Here is a 15,721-nt window from a genome sequence, read left to right as displayed (position 1 = left end):
AGGTTGGAGGGTATATCCAACCTGTTGCACAAATCGAGAATTTTCTTGATTTGTGTAACAGATTGGATATACCACCCAACCTCTTGCTCAAGCAACAGGTTGGGAGATATATCCAACAACAAGCCTCCAACCTGTTGCTTGGGGGATATATCCAACTGTTGAACCTGTTGCTTGGGGGATATATCCAACTACTGCTCAACCTTGCACAAATTAAGATTTTTCAGTTGTAGGTTGGATATATTCCCCAATTGTATATCAAATTGTTGCACAAACAAGAAAAATTCTTGATTTGTGCAATAAGTTGGATATATCCCCCAACCTGTTGCTTGATATATCCAACCAGTTTAGGGTTTAAGATTTAAGATTTAGGGTTTAGGATTTAAGATTTAGGGTTTAGGATTTAGAGTTTAGGGTTTAAGGTTTAGGATTTATTGTTTAGGAGTTTAGGATTTAGGGTTTAGGAATTAAATGTTTAAAGTTTAGGATTTACGGTGGTTAAGATGTTTTGGTATTAATTATTTAAAGTTTAGGATGTAGGGTTTAGGTTAATGCCTTCTCTGCTAGTTTTGATATAGAAGTTATTAAGTAATAATAAGCTCAATGATTATTTATTAAATGTTCATTTTGAGTTGCTGATTTGCTTTTATACATAAAACATGTATTCACCCTAACAGAGGGTATGGATGTGGTGTTATATAAGAAGAATGAAGTGGTGGCTTTTGGACGAATTCATAGTCTTGATCCTATGAATATGTGTCATTTTCAATGTTGTGGTGAGAGAAGATGTGTAGTGATAATCACCAACGTTGTAAATCCTGAAGTACATTTAAAATATCCACATGGAGACTTTGAAACATTGGGAGATATCTTACAATGTGACATATTTGATATGCAAGCACACAGAACACTCTAGGACCAAGACAAAATTGTTCCAAAGACATACTTTCAAGATATCAAGAAAACTTATATCCAAGGGGAAAAAGTACAGATGTTATCTTGCTCCGGAGAAGTTTTAGCAATTGGCAACTTTAAGGGATGGTCTTACAACTAGAAAACGCAAGACACTATTTACAAAAAGAAAGTATGTGAGTGTGAAGAGGCGAAGAATCATGGCACCAATTCCAGAACCAAAGAGACATGTGATGCTATCCGAGGAGAATATGGAAAGGATGCTTATGCGAGTTTGTTGCAAGAGACTTTGCATAAGAAAAGTTGGGAAAGATGATTGTGCAGCCATACGCCTTGGTATTTGGAGTAAGACAGTGCCTAATAGACATAACTATCTTCTTCAAGAGTTTTCATGCTTTCTTCATCAAGGCACTAATCAAGATTTGAGCACAGGACACTGTAAACCTGGATTGAAACCCATGGTTAATGGGAGACCCATTTGCAATCGAGGATATCAATGGTTAACTGGACTATCACATGGCACATACTGGACCATCTGGGCAGAGGTGAAAGAAAAAGTTATTCATACAATTCATGGAAATACCTACAAGCTTAAATGCCATGGAAGCACTATAAATGCAACCGCAACATTAAAGAAAGTTCTTGAAGACCATGCATTACCGCAGCCTCATCCTCAACAAACAATGCTAGATGGATGTGTCAAATGCCAACAACATCTTCCTTTGGGAATGACAAAGAAGGTCGTCCTAGAAACTGTCGATAAAACTTTACAAGACAGAGACGAGAGCATGATTTCACGATCAACCTTGTACAAAATTTGGCGTAGAGATTTTTGCCATGTCAAGGCACCATCAAAGTAAAGGATGTCAAAATGTAAGACATGTGATGAATTAAAAAATGCCATTGAACATAGTAAATGTGAGCAGCAGCGAGGAAGATATATTAAATGGCAATCAATCCATTTATGTCATGTGCAGGATGCTCGAATTTGTATGCTTCTTGGAGAGAGGAAGCTATTTCACATGTCGATAAGTCCATGTGCATCACCATTGATGGCATGGACCAGAATACAACCACTTTGCCACGATATAGACGTATCCCACCGGCATTGGAGGCAAACGTGGACTAAAAACACACTTGTGTGGATTATTAGTACATGGATACCGAATCTTTTGTGATGCATGGATTGATAGTTTGCATGACCATGATAGTAACCAGGTTGTTACATCAATCATGAAAGCAATAAGAAAGGTCAGAGATGCTCGCGGATGTTTGCCTAACACATTGCGAATACAAGCTGATAATTGTTGGAGAGAGAACAAGAATAAATATATATTTGCTTTATGCTCTATGCTGGTTGGTTTGAAAATATTTGAAGAAGTGGAAGTTGGCTTTCTTCTTGTCGGCCATACACATGAAGACATAGATCAAATCTTCAGTGTTATCTCTGGTGAGTTGAAGGCAATGGATGTTTTGACAATGGAGGATATGCTATTTCGAATTGGGAAAAAAATTGGAGGTTCTCGCAAGAAAGAATCAGAAGTGGCTATCTTAGAGAGGATGGTAGATTGGAGAGCATTCATAGAGCCACATTTACAAACAGGAGATGATGCCCTAATAGGACACAGAAATCCACGCTACTTTCGGTTTCACATGCATAACAATATTCCAGTGATGCAATGGAAGCACTATTCAGTAGATGGAGATCATTTATGGAGTGAGTCATATGCTTTATTACAACGAATAATTCCATTGGAGGAAACTAGATTTGTTCTTGCAAAAAATCACTTGACATAGATGAAATGAAAGGCTTGAAAGCCTTCATGAAACATCTTCAAAGTATGATGCAGAAATATCCTGAGCAATCAACTAAGAATTTGGAGACAATTAAATCAACTGAAGCACTTATCCAATCTTTAGAAAGACAAGAAAACTTAATGAGCATTGAATACTCTGAATCCTTTTGGCCGGAACAAGCTAGGTCACCAAGTTTTCCTTTGGATATAAATATGTTAGTAGATATGGAGGAAGCAGAGGAATGCCTTTTACCTCGAAAATATTGTGGCAGGAAGGGAGACAAACCCTTACCAGAGTTTATACCATCTAATGAGATTGAAGAGGGTCTATTTGTTGCAGTTTGGGCATCTGATCTGGGTTTAGAGTTGGATGACCAAGGTGGCCCAATTTGGGTTGCAAAGGTTGCTAAGATAGAAAGGGATGACAAGGGAACTCCTATAACATTTACAGCTTTATGGTATGAACCAAAACCATTGAAAAATCTCCCAAGAAGATATACAATAAAACAACTCTATGAGGGATGCTTGCAAAAGAAACGTGAATGGGTTCCAAATAATGAGGGATTAACAGAGGTGGAAGTCAGTAGCATTATTCATTGCTGGAAATCGAGGACACGAAGTTTTAAAAAGAAGCATGGATACAATGTTGAAAAATGTATCACAATCCCAGTCGTGTCCATATTAAACATCATTTGGCAAGACTTAACCCATCAAGCTCAAATACATTACATGAATCTGATGACTCTGAACGAGATTCAGATGCATAAGATAATGTTTTGTATGATTTTTTCCATACAAATGATGTATCTATACACCACCAATAAGATAATTTATTGTATGGTTTGTTTTTCAAAAAAAGGGTGTATCTATACACCACTTATATATTGAATTCAACAAACTCTTTTTTTTCAAAAAAATGGTGTATCTATACTCCACTTATATGTTGAATTCAACAAACTCTTTTCATATGGTGTCATATTTTCACTTCATAGTGTTAAAATTGAACTTGAGTTAGGAGACTACTATTATTATTATTATAGTTATTGGATGGGGGCACCATGCATGAGTTTGGAAATTATAGCTTCACTGAGCCTTTTTTTTTTAAATTAGAGGTTACCACTTGACTTTTTACTAGCTTAATAAGCCATATTTGTATATAAGTGACCCATTTAGTGCTCAAAAAAACCCAATTTTTTTAAGTGAAGTTGAGTGGAGAGGATATGCTCCAAAAAAAAGTCCAAACCAAGAGAGAAAGTCCAAAAATTTTGAATAGTGTTTTCATTGTCTATATCTCATCTTGAACTCCTCTTGGTCATGAGGTGGGATGCATTTTGTAGCATGCTTATGAAGATTATCCTCCCAATGCCACAAACAAGTGCGCTCCTTTCCCATCATCACATTCTCTGGGCCCCCATTAAAGATAATCCTAACAACCCTCCAATTTGCTTGAGCTTCATCCCCCATGAAACCATGAAACTATGCTTTATGAAAACCCTCTTTCCCCATGACTTGGTTCAACAATTCCCAAAAAATCACCTGACTCTCTGTGTCCTCACCTTTGAGATCCCCAATGGCTATTGCTTGGAGTTCTTGAAGATGAGGATTGTAAACATGGTAAGCCATGGTTAACCAACCTTGAATCCTCTTCACATGATCAAAGCAAACCCAGCACCACCCAAGCTCTCCATTGGGTTGCATCTTGTTGACTAGGTCCACACCAAGATCAAGACCCTTTGTAGACATCTTGAAAATGTGGCATCTATTGAAGGATGAAAAAGATAAATGTCCTAGGAAAACAATACTTTGGATGTATTCGTATCTACTCCTTGACTTCAATTCCAAAATACTATCAAGGCTTTATTCACCTCCACCCTTTTGTTCATCCACATCCTTCTTCCATCTAGACACCCTACACATAGGCACAAAACTGAACTCGTTAAAATCAAAGGTAGGACCTGTGCATTCAAGAAGAAGAGTAATGAAAAAGTACTGAACACCTCACCTCTTATTGTCAAGAAAAGGCTCCATCTTTTTTAGTAATGAATCTAGTTTAGTGTCAGTCAAAGGATTGGATTGATCATTGTTTGGAATGGTAGCTTCCAACACCATCTCTTTTGTCACCATCTTTTGCAAAGCCTTAGGCCTAGAAGGATGCTTACTTTCCACCATTTTAGAAACCTTTCCTTTCAACTCATCCAAATCACTCCTAGATGATCCCTCTGCCACCACATGCATATGAAAACCAATGTGAATCGCACATCTACTCACTGGATGCTCCATGGTGTCTCTTGGAAGACATATGTACAATTTGCAAGGATAGTTGGCAATGCAAAGTGGACTAGTCTTGCAATGATAGCATTTGAGAGTAGCACCTGTGACTTGGTGGATCTCTAGAATCTTTATTAATCGTCCCTTCTAATGACTCTCATTTCTAACACCTGATCTCAGAAAGAAAGGACACATCTTACTATCACATTGCAATCGACTTGCACATTTCCTCAATCTAACTATCCCATTGAAGCTAGCAATATTTGTTGTAACGTCCTCACTCCAGACATGACCATCAAACTTGTTTTCCAATCCTACTGTCTTTTGCTCCTGGAATGTTGGAGGCAGCTCGAACAGAATATTTCCATCATATGACTTAGGTAGCTCCTTTACAAATTTAATTGAAGAGACCATTTGGAAAGAAATAAAAAGAGAATTAGAAAGTGGTAATTTACATAACAAGTCAACGGCATTGTGGAATGGCTTATCTTTGTCTCTTTCTATTTGAGGCAATCTATCCCCAGTCACAATGAACTTATTCCCGAGTTGAATGTCCAAGGTATATTCCCTCCCATCTCCTCTCATTGCAAATGGCACTTCAAACACAACCTCTTGCTGTGACACATCCATACATTGGTGAATCCTAATGATAGAAGAAATCAAATTGAAGACCGAAACTATTTCATTCTCCTCAAGCATGCACACACCATTTTGAGCAACCTTTTGTAGTAACAAAGCATTCTCATCATGAAGCAAAGCACTACTCTCCATTTCCATAAGAAAGATTTCGAACAAGGATAAATGCTTTTCCTTTTATAGAAGAAGCTTCAAAATCTGTGAAAGCAATTGTAGTAGATTGTAGAAGTCAGGAAGTATCTACCATCCGATGCCCCATAAATAATGCCAAAAAAGGAAGGGAAAGTTTTTGACGGTGGAGATACCTCACATGTCAAGCCCTCTTTTCCTCTCTTTTGCATATGCTTATGCATGAGCTCATAAGCATATGCTCATATGCTTATGCTTATGCCTGAGCATATGCTCATATTCTTATGCTTATGCTTATGCATGAGCTCATATGCACTTACGCATGAGCTTATGCTTATGCATGAGCATATGCTCATATGCTCATTCATAAGCATAAGATGCTTTCTCTCTTCTTCTCTTTTTTCCCTCTCTTTCAATCTCTTCCTTCTCTTCTTTTTCGTTCTCTTTTCTCCTCTCTTTCATGCTCTCTTCTCTGTTTTCTCCTCTCTTTTCTTCTTTTCCCCTCTCTTTTTTGTTCTCTCTTCCTCTCTTTCATCCTCTTCCTTCTCTTATTTTCCCCTCTTATTTCCTCTCTTTCATCCTCTTTTCTCTCTTTTCATAAGTATGTGCATTTGCGTATGCTTATGCTTATGCATGAGCATATGCTCATATGCTCATATGCTTATGCTTATGCATGAGATCATAAGCATATGCATTTGCGTATGCTTATGCTTATGCATGAGCATATGCTCATATGCTTATGCTTATGCTTATGCATGAGCTCATAAGCATATGCTCATATGATTATGCTCTTTCATCCTCTTTCCTCTCTTTCATCTCTTTTCTCTCTCTTTTCCTTCTCTTTGCCCTCTCTTTTCCTCTCTTTTCTCTCTCTTATTTTCTCTCTTTTCTCTCTCCTTTCCTTCTCTTTTCATGCTCATATGCTCATGCATAAGCATAAGCATATGCTTTCTCTCTTTTTCTCTTTTTCCCCTCTCTTTTTTCCTCACTTTCTGCTTTTCCCCTCTCTTTTTTCCTTCTCTTTTCCCCTCTTCCTTTCTCTTCTTTTTCCCTCTCTTTTCCACTCTCTTTCATTCTCTTTTCTCTCTTTTTATAAGCATATGCATTTGTGTATGCTTTTGCTTATATGCTTATGCTTATGCATGAGCATATGCTCATGCATAAGCATAAGAATATGCTTTCTCTCTTTTTTGGCTCTTTTCTTGTTTTTCCCTCTCTTTTGTCTTCTCTCTTCCTCTCTTTCAATCTCTTCTTTCTCTTCTTTTTTCCTCTCTTTTCCCCTCTCTTTCATCCTCTTTTTTGTCTTTTCATAAGCATATGCATTTGTGTATGCTTATGCTCATATGCTTATGCATGAGCATAAGCTCATATGCTTTTGCTTATGCATGAGCATATACATGCTCATATGCACATGCATAAGCATAATTATATGCTTTCTCTCTTTTTCTCTTTTTCCCCTCTCTTTTTTCCTTCTCTTTTCCCCTCTTCCTTCTCTTCTTTTTCCCTCTCTTTCATCCTCTTTTCTCTCTTTTCATAAGCATATGCTAAAGTAGATGCTTATTCTTATGCATGAGCATATGATCATATGTTTATGCTTATGCATGAGCATATGCTCATATTCTCATTCATAAGCATAAGCATATGCTCTCTCTCTTTTTCTCTTTTTCCCCTCTCTTTTTTCCTCTTTTTTCTTCTTTTCCCCCCTCTTTTTTCCTTCTCTTTCCCCCTCTTCCTTCCTATTCTTTTTCCCTCCCTTTCATTGTCTTTTCTCTCTTTTTTCATCCTCTGTTTCCTTCTCTTTTTTCATCTCTTTTTCTCTCTTTTCTCCTCTCTTTTTCACTCTTTTTTCTCCTCTTTTTTCCTCTCTTTTTCTCTTTTCTCCTCTCTTTTTCTCTCTTTTCTCTCCTCTTTTTTCCTCTTTTTCCCTCTCTTTCCCTCTCTTTTTCCCTCTCTTTTCCTCTCTTTCTTTCTCTCTTTTCCACCCACATCAAGCTTCAACAACCAAACATTGAGCAAGCATATACAGACTTCTATTACTCTAATTCAAAGAATGTAGGAGTTTGTAAAAATGCTTGCTCAATGTCAGGCTATCTTTTTCTCAAGAACCTTTTCCTTTTTTTTCTTTTGCTCCTTAGCCATATTTGGTTCTTTTTCTTTCAAAAAGATTCTAAATGGATAACCACCACCTCACCCACAGCTGTCCTCCCAAAACCCCAACCTGGCTCCCCACATTGGAGTGATTCGAGACATCTCTTCTCTACTATTACATGTAGCAGAGAAGATTGCACACAATACAGAGTGGGTGAAGTATAACATCCAAGTGCATGCACTTGGGTGTGATCTTCACTGAAGGTGCGTGGAGTAGGGGTGACTAAGGAACACATGACATAACCTACGAGATCACCGTAGGTTTTGGAGAGACTTCCATGACCGCTGGAGCACCAAAGATGAATGTATAAAGGACATAATGAGTTGTGTAGAGGACTTTATGGACAATAAGTACGTAATCCCTAAAGATTATGACCTCATATTAGAAGAAGTGGAAGATGAGGTCCCGACTACCTAGTGGCTTGAAGGAGGAAAGTACCTTGGACATTAATGCAGAGTAGTATATCTCCTCCACTATTTTGGCATTTTTGGAGAATGTCTCTTTTGGAGATATATTTTGCTTAAGCATACTTTTGGAAAAAGATTTTGCATTCTCTTTTTGTATATGAGAACTCTTGTTTAACAATAGTATTTTTTGCGATATTTTTTATATATGAAAACCTTCTTGGATTCCACATGTCTTCATAAATATTTGTCCTTTCAAAATTGTCTTTTTATAATTATCTTAAGTAAATAATTGTCCTTTCTGCATTGATGTCCTTTCATAATTTTCTTAAGTAATTAATTGTCTTTTCATAGTTTTATTAAATTGAATTTGAGTTTGAATTTCATAATTGTCTTTTTGCTTCTTACCTACGGCTCTTGTGTTTGTTTTTGTTTTCATGTTTCTGTCTCCATTTGTCTAATACCCCCAAATTAGACATGGCATCACGTCACACATCCAATGAGTACGGATCCCCTTGTAGGAGGAGACATTATGATCTGCACTCTCTAGAGGACTTTAATTCCACTCAGCTGACTCCTCAAGGACCTACCCTTGTGACCTAACTCCTCTCGTGCCTAGCACTGCAACTCCCCCTCCGATAACTCCTTTGCTAGTAGCCCATAGCTTCACTGGGAGTCTCGAGGAGTTTGTCGCACCACATATGAGAGATGTGAAGATAGTGAAATTCTTCTCTCTACTATCCTAGAGGACCTCAACTATTCCCTCTCCTACACCAATGGCTGGACCTACTCGACAGTCATCCCCTCTAGCCCCTTCGACTGACGGGTCATCACCTGGGCATACCCATCGTAAGGAAAGGAGGAGTAGGAAGGTAGACGATACTATGGTGAATTGGGGGATGTAGATGAGTCACCACACTCACATCCTTAGAGGTCTCCACTTGGTCATGAGACCCAGTACCAGTCAGTTCCCTTGCCCTGTCCCACTCCCACTCCCGATGCTACTCCCAGGCTTATGTGATTGATGGGGAAAGGAATCTATAGGCAGCAATTGTAAATGGGTGAAGGAGGGTGACAAAATCTCTATAAAAGGAGCCCTCCTCTCCCTTGTTCATCATCTCTTCCACCATTAGGCCTCATGTTGCTGTAGCCCTAGTCTCCTCAAGCCTCTTCCATGAGCCTTCTCTCCCTCTTGTAGATATCCTCTATGTAGACTCTTGAGTCCATCTCTCTCTAGTTCATTCTCTCTCTATGAGTAGTCTTTGAGATTTTGCTCCCTCTTGTACATATGAAACCTCTTCTCCTCCCTTGTATTTGTAGTATTTTGAGTTGCATTGGAGCGGAGTCTCACTCTATTGGTAATGAAGGTCACTTTAGGTTCTCTCTCTTGAGTGTCTCTTCCCTTTTTCCATTGTTTTCTCTTCCAAAGTGCTCAAAAGTGTTGTCTATTTGACTGCTTATTGCGCATATATGGTTTATCTATTTCCCAAGTAACAAAGAAAGCTCTTCCTTCCCTCTTAGGTGACCTATATGGGACTTGGATCGTTGATGAATTCTAAGAATGGAGGTAGTATTCTCCCAAGTCGGCACCAGTAGAAGGAGTAGGCGTTTTTCATTACAGTTTGACCCTCTATCAGTATTTTGCTCATAACTTTTCCCTCAATGGTCTGTTTTGGATGAAACTTATATCAGTGCAAAGCTCTCTTTAAGTAGCATCATCTTATATCTTCAATTACTGTATAAGATGTTAAACAAAAAATCTATGACTCTCTGTGTGTAAATGTTTCTCTTTTAGATCATTTTTACCCCCGTCTTATAAACTGCCCATATCTTTTTGACTGCTTCATTGTTTCTTACGAAACATATATCAGAGTGAATACCATTTCAAGGCACATCTCAATATGTGTTTAAATATTTGATATCATGTCTCTACTGAAAGTTATGGGTCTCTATGTCTTATGATATTTTGAAGAGTGTTTTGAGATAATTGTAAAGGTATCTATGAAGGAAGTGCAATGTTTCCCCGGAACCTACCCATCCAACCCAATCATCCCCTTCAAACTCCTTGATATATATATATCAATTCATGTCATGTTGAGCTGCAAGATCTTTTTTCAACAACGTATCGCTCGTCTCTTTGGCGCAGACTGGCTTGCTGAGATTATGGCATCTGCTGATCCTTTCCTTCTTCCTATGCTTGAGTACAACATCACTTGGGATGTTACCGTCTTCATTCTCATCTAAGGGAGAATAGTATGGTGTGGTTTCTTGGTATAAAAGCTTCTTTTTAATGTCCTTTCCTAGTGATGAATATCTCTTTTACTTAGTTCAAAAGCAGCAGGAAGTGAAGAGGTGCATGATGTTTACTACCCCCAACTTCATGTCACATCTTTTGGTGGAGACGTCGGGTAAGTTTGGTATTGGATTCATCCCACCTTACTAAACGGTCTCAAGTGTACTTGATTGCATGTTATGCCTAGTATAGGCATTTGTTTTCTGATGTGATAAAGAAGATGCCTAGAAGAACTATGTTAGAAGAAATTGCAGCCTGTTTAAGAGAACTAGAAGATTGTGAAGGTGAAGCTCAAGCTATTCGCACATTCATCATGATCATATCCTTTATGTTTGCACTCTTGAATATGTTGGTGAATCAACAATGCCAGCAATAGGCACAATGATGAATTGGGGATTGTTGCATGCACTAGCAGCTTGGTGTGAAGAAGAGTTGAGTCTTTGGGTAGTTTTTGATTATAACAATAGAGTGGTGATTCTCAATGCTTGGGTAATTCTTGAATGCATGTATACACAATGTTTTCATGGTGCTGGTTGGTCACTTATTTTTGAAGATTTTATTGAGGATCACATTGTGGAGGGTTTTCAACAAGTTGTTATGCATAATAAGTTGGTCTTGGTATACTAAGGCTTTGTGGGGTCTTGTTTGGGATATTATTTAGATCTTAGTGTTTCCCTTTTGTGTTTCATCATGATGAAAATTCTAGTGTTTCGAGGAACCTAAGGGGAAGACCCAAAGTCTTATCTTTGATTTTGTTCGAGGATGCTGGCTTTCTGGATGGTCCATGAAGGATCGGGCGAAGATTTCGCCTAATTTTCTTGAAGGTGTAGCCTTGAGTTGGCATGAAGCCTTGCCAGACTCTACCAAGGAGGACTGGGACCAAGTGGTGGCTGCAATGAAGCAGAGATTTGGGGCAGTGGAGTCACCAAATGCTTTGATGTTGCAGTTGGACCGGTTCTATCAAGGAGAGGGTGAGATGGTGGTCTCTTCGTTCGCAATCCAATATGAAACTTTATAGACAAAGTATGAAAGGGCAACTTTGCAGGCTATGGCATCTACATCATTGGCCCCTCAAAGTCTCTCAGGGATGGAGCACTTAAAGATGAGCAAATTTGTTATGGCTTTGGAGCCTCATCTTTGCTCAAAAGTAATGAATAAAGATCTGACAACATACATGGAGGCACTTCGCATTGCGACCAAGAAAGAAGCTTCTCTAAAGATCGAATCCTCTTTTGTGTCTTCAACATCTTCAACTTCTAAGCTGGAGGTAATGGGCGCTCCTCAAGTACCAAAGTCCTCTAAATTAGATCATAATATCTCCCAATTGATGGTAGAGTTTGCTGATTTGAAATTGCATTTGGTTAATGCACGACAACCTAGAGCACCAAAGAGTGAAGATAGGCCTTGAGATAAGAGTGGGGTCGCTTGCTATGAATGTAATGAAAAAGGTCACTATTGCCTTGAGTGTCCTAGATTGAGAAAGAAAGAAGAAAAACAAGTATCTTTGTTAGAAGCTTCTTTAGGGGATGAGGAAAGAGAGGTAATGATGGCTAAACGAGGGCATGGTAAAGCAAAAGAAGAAGAAGAAAGCAATCCGCTGAGAGAACCTTCACTTTCTTTGATAAAGAAAATTCTATCCATTGAAAGAAATTTCCGTCATTGTTCTTGATAGATCTGCTTTGTGAAATTTCCATTCATTTCTTAAGTTCTTTGTGAGGATTTCCATCATGCTTCTTGAGAGTTTTTTGAGAGAAAGAGAGGGAGAGTTTTCTTAGTTGAGTGCTTTCCTTTATAGCACTCTAAAAGGTTAGTGCTATGCACATATGATCACGTGATGGTGCTATGCACACATGATCACATGATGTTGAGCATGAACTCTCAACAACACATTCATAGGATCAAGACTATGTATTTTTCCAAAGCCTATGACTTCATTCTTCTCATATAACACCCCTCTAAACCCTTAGTTAGGGTAAATACCAGTAATAATTTCATGAAATAAAGCATTAGCAATTGTAAACATAGACAGAAAAACAAGCCCATTTATCATAAGAGATCTAAGGAACTCACCAAAGAGATCCTAGAATTCCCATGTTCAAAAATCTATTCACACGAGATCTAAGAAACTCAATAAGGAGATCTTAAAACTCCCACAAACAAATTTCATAGACACAAAAACAAACATATTTCTCACAAGAGATCTAAGGAACTCAACAAGGAGATCCTCAAACTCTCACAAAAAAATTTATCTCATAAGAGATCTAAGGAACTTTGCTCTTCATTCGCACTCCAATGGAGTTTACAAACAGCTCTATTTTCAAAAAAAATTTTCAGTCCGTGTGTTGGACCCAGTGATTGAGACCACGGTTTCCAAAACTGTCTATCCCATTGCATTCCGGACGCCCAAAAACCCTTACCTGTTAGTTCTTACATGATTCGGTGGAGGATTTTCAGAGTTGTAGATCACTGTGTATTCGATTTCGTCTCTCTGTTATGCATTTTTCATTCTAAGGTTTTGAAACCTTAGATTTATGCCACATGGCAGTGGATAAGTGTTGACTCCCATTTCTCACTCACCGGTTGGGATTCTAGAGTTCCGGTAGAAGAGAGATATTTGCAGATTTTCTTGCTGAGTTTGATTATGCAATGGCGCCCATGTTTGAGGCATCTCAAGTTCTATTTTCAGTAGCGGTCATTACCATGGGACTATGATTTCTTGAGCATACCTTCTGCAGATCACTCTGGTTGCAGTTTGAGCAGTGTGCGCTTATTTGTGGTGTGCATTAGGTTGCAGTGGATGATTTATAGGCCATTTGGATGCATTGTGGTCCTTATTGGATGCGCTGATAGGCCCAAATGGCCTTGTGGGATGCTATTTTTATGGACGCTTTGCACATGGATGCTATTTTATGCTGAGGGACAGCTTTGACACATTGCAAGTGATGCACTGATAGTGCTATGCTCTCTTGGATGAGATATTATTAATGCATATGCCAGTGGATGGTGTTTATGCTTGAGTCATTTGGCACTTATTGGCATTTTGGATTGCCATTGCAGTTGGCATTTTCTTTTGGGCCAGATTTGCTCATATGGATGCATAGTATATGCACATGAGTCAGATGCTTTGAGACATGAGTTTTGGTGATATTTCACTCTATTGTGGCATACACATTTGGGTGCACCTAGTATTTGGTGTGATTCTCTCTTGTAGGCACTAGCATTTGGGATTTTTGCTTCATTTGCATCATGGCATCCTCTTCCATGTCTGAAAAGGAGTTTTTTAGCATTAAAAAGTTTGATGGGACAAACTTTTCTTTGTGGAAAGAACAAATAAGGGATGTGCTTATTCAAAAGAAGCAGATTAAACCCTTGGCAGGGATTGAAGCTAAGCCTGCAAATATGTCTGAGGATGATTGGAATGAGTTGGATGCATTAGCGAAATCTACTATTAGATTTCATCTTGTAGAGTCATTTTATTTCACAGTAGTAAATGAGCAGACTACGGAAGATTTGTGGAAGAAACTGTGTGCCACTTATGAAAAGGATACTGCCTCTAATAAAGTTTACCTCATGAAGAGGTTATTTGAGCTGTAGTTGAAGGAAGGGGTCTCCATTGCTTCTCACTTGAATGAATTCAATATTATTTTCAACTAGCTTCAGGCTCAGAAGATGAATTTTGATGTAGAGACAGGCAATATTTCTCTTATGTTCATTGCCATCCTCATGGGATACCTTCCGTACAGCTGTTAGTAATTTTGCACCTGGTGGAGTATTGAAATTTGATGATGTTGTGGGTAGCTTGTTGGCCGAGGAGATTAGACGGAATTCTATGGACAGCAACAAGTAGGACACAGCCTTAAATGTGAAAAGGGGCAGATCACAGTTCAGGGGGAAGTCTCGTAGCAAATCCAGGGCACAAAACATTGAGTGTTACCACTGTGGCAAGAAGGGCCATATGAAAAAGGATTGCTACGAGTTGAAAAGAGAGCAAAAGGATAAGACAAAGAATGCAAATTGGGGTGCAAATCAAAAGGAAGAGAGTCCAAGGGAGGACAAAGGAAAAGTGAAGATCGAGGAGATCAATGCAGTCACACATGATAGTGACAACTCTCTGTCTCTCTCTCTCTCCTTCTTCCGTTCTTACTTCCGTTGAGAGCACTCTCAATTCCTTGATGAGACACGCTCATTCTTGTAAAGCCACCTAGCTAGTACTTTGATTTCTCCCTTCCTTTCAAAATAAAGCATGGTCCTCTTCCCTTGATGTCTCCATCTTTACATTTCTCCTCCCATCATGTACACGCTTCTCTTCCCCCTCTCCCTTTCTGCTTGTGTCATAGTCTCCCTCTTCATTCCCTCCCCTTCTAATTCCTTTTCCCCTCCCATGATAACGTTTCGCCCTCACGTTCTCCTTTCCTCTATGGCCCTCGAGCATCGCCATGCTTAGCCTCTAGCCTCTGGTCCTGATTTCTTTTCCGACTAATTGTGTGTGTGTGTGTGTGTGTCTGTGAGAGAGAGAGAGAGAGAGAGAGAGAGAGAGAGGAGAGAGAGAGAAGAGCAACTCAATAATGTGTGCAAAGACATTCAAGAAAGAGGTGAGTCCATGGACATCTAGAATGATAAGGAGGAGGCTCATGACAACAATGACCATGATGATGATGAGGATAAGGACAAAGACGTCAATCAAGAACAATTGCAAGAGTTGGACATTGAGGACAACAACAAAGACTCCTCTTTGAGCTAGGCAATTGAATATAATATATACTAAGGTATGTTCTTTCAAATACACTATAATATTATGAGAATATTGAAAAAAATTTCCAAAATGAGGTTCAAACATCAAGATAGCTAGTCCTATCACCCTAGCTAGCTTGCTAGCTAATCAATCCATGTAGAGTGATTATTATATTTTGCATTAAAAATTATATTCCATGTTCATTGAATGTTTTTTGAGGTAGATATAAATGCACTTTTTATACTTTGATGGATGAGCAAATATTTGAGATCTATGTCTTAAAATCACTATAAGGAAAATAGGGCATTTCATTCAAATTTTCAAAGCTTTAACACCTAGATTTGTTTTTTTTTAAACGAGTTATGCATTGGTACTTTGGTGTATCGATAAATATATTGACAATGT

This window comes from Dipteris shenzhenensis, chromosome 33, assembly GCF_047967505.1.
Source record: "Dipteris shenzhenensis isolate YYH24624 ecotype China chromosome 33, Dip_SZ_1.0, whole genome shotgun sequence".
In the NCBI taxonomy this organism is placed as follows: Eukaryota; Viridiplantae; Streptophyta; class Polypodiopsida; order Gleicheniales; family Dipteridaceae; genus Dipteris; species Dipteris shenzhenensis.
The sequence above is the reverse complement of the archived record's forward strand: the minus strand, read 5'-3'. Positions refer to the sequence as shown.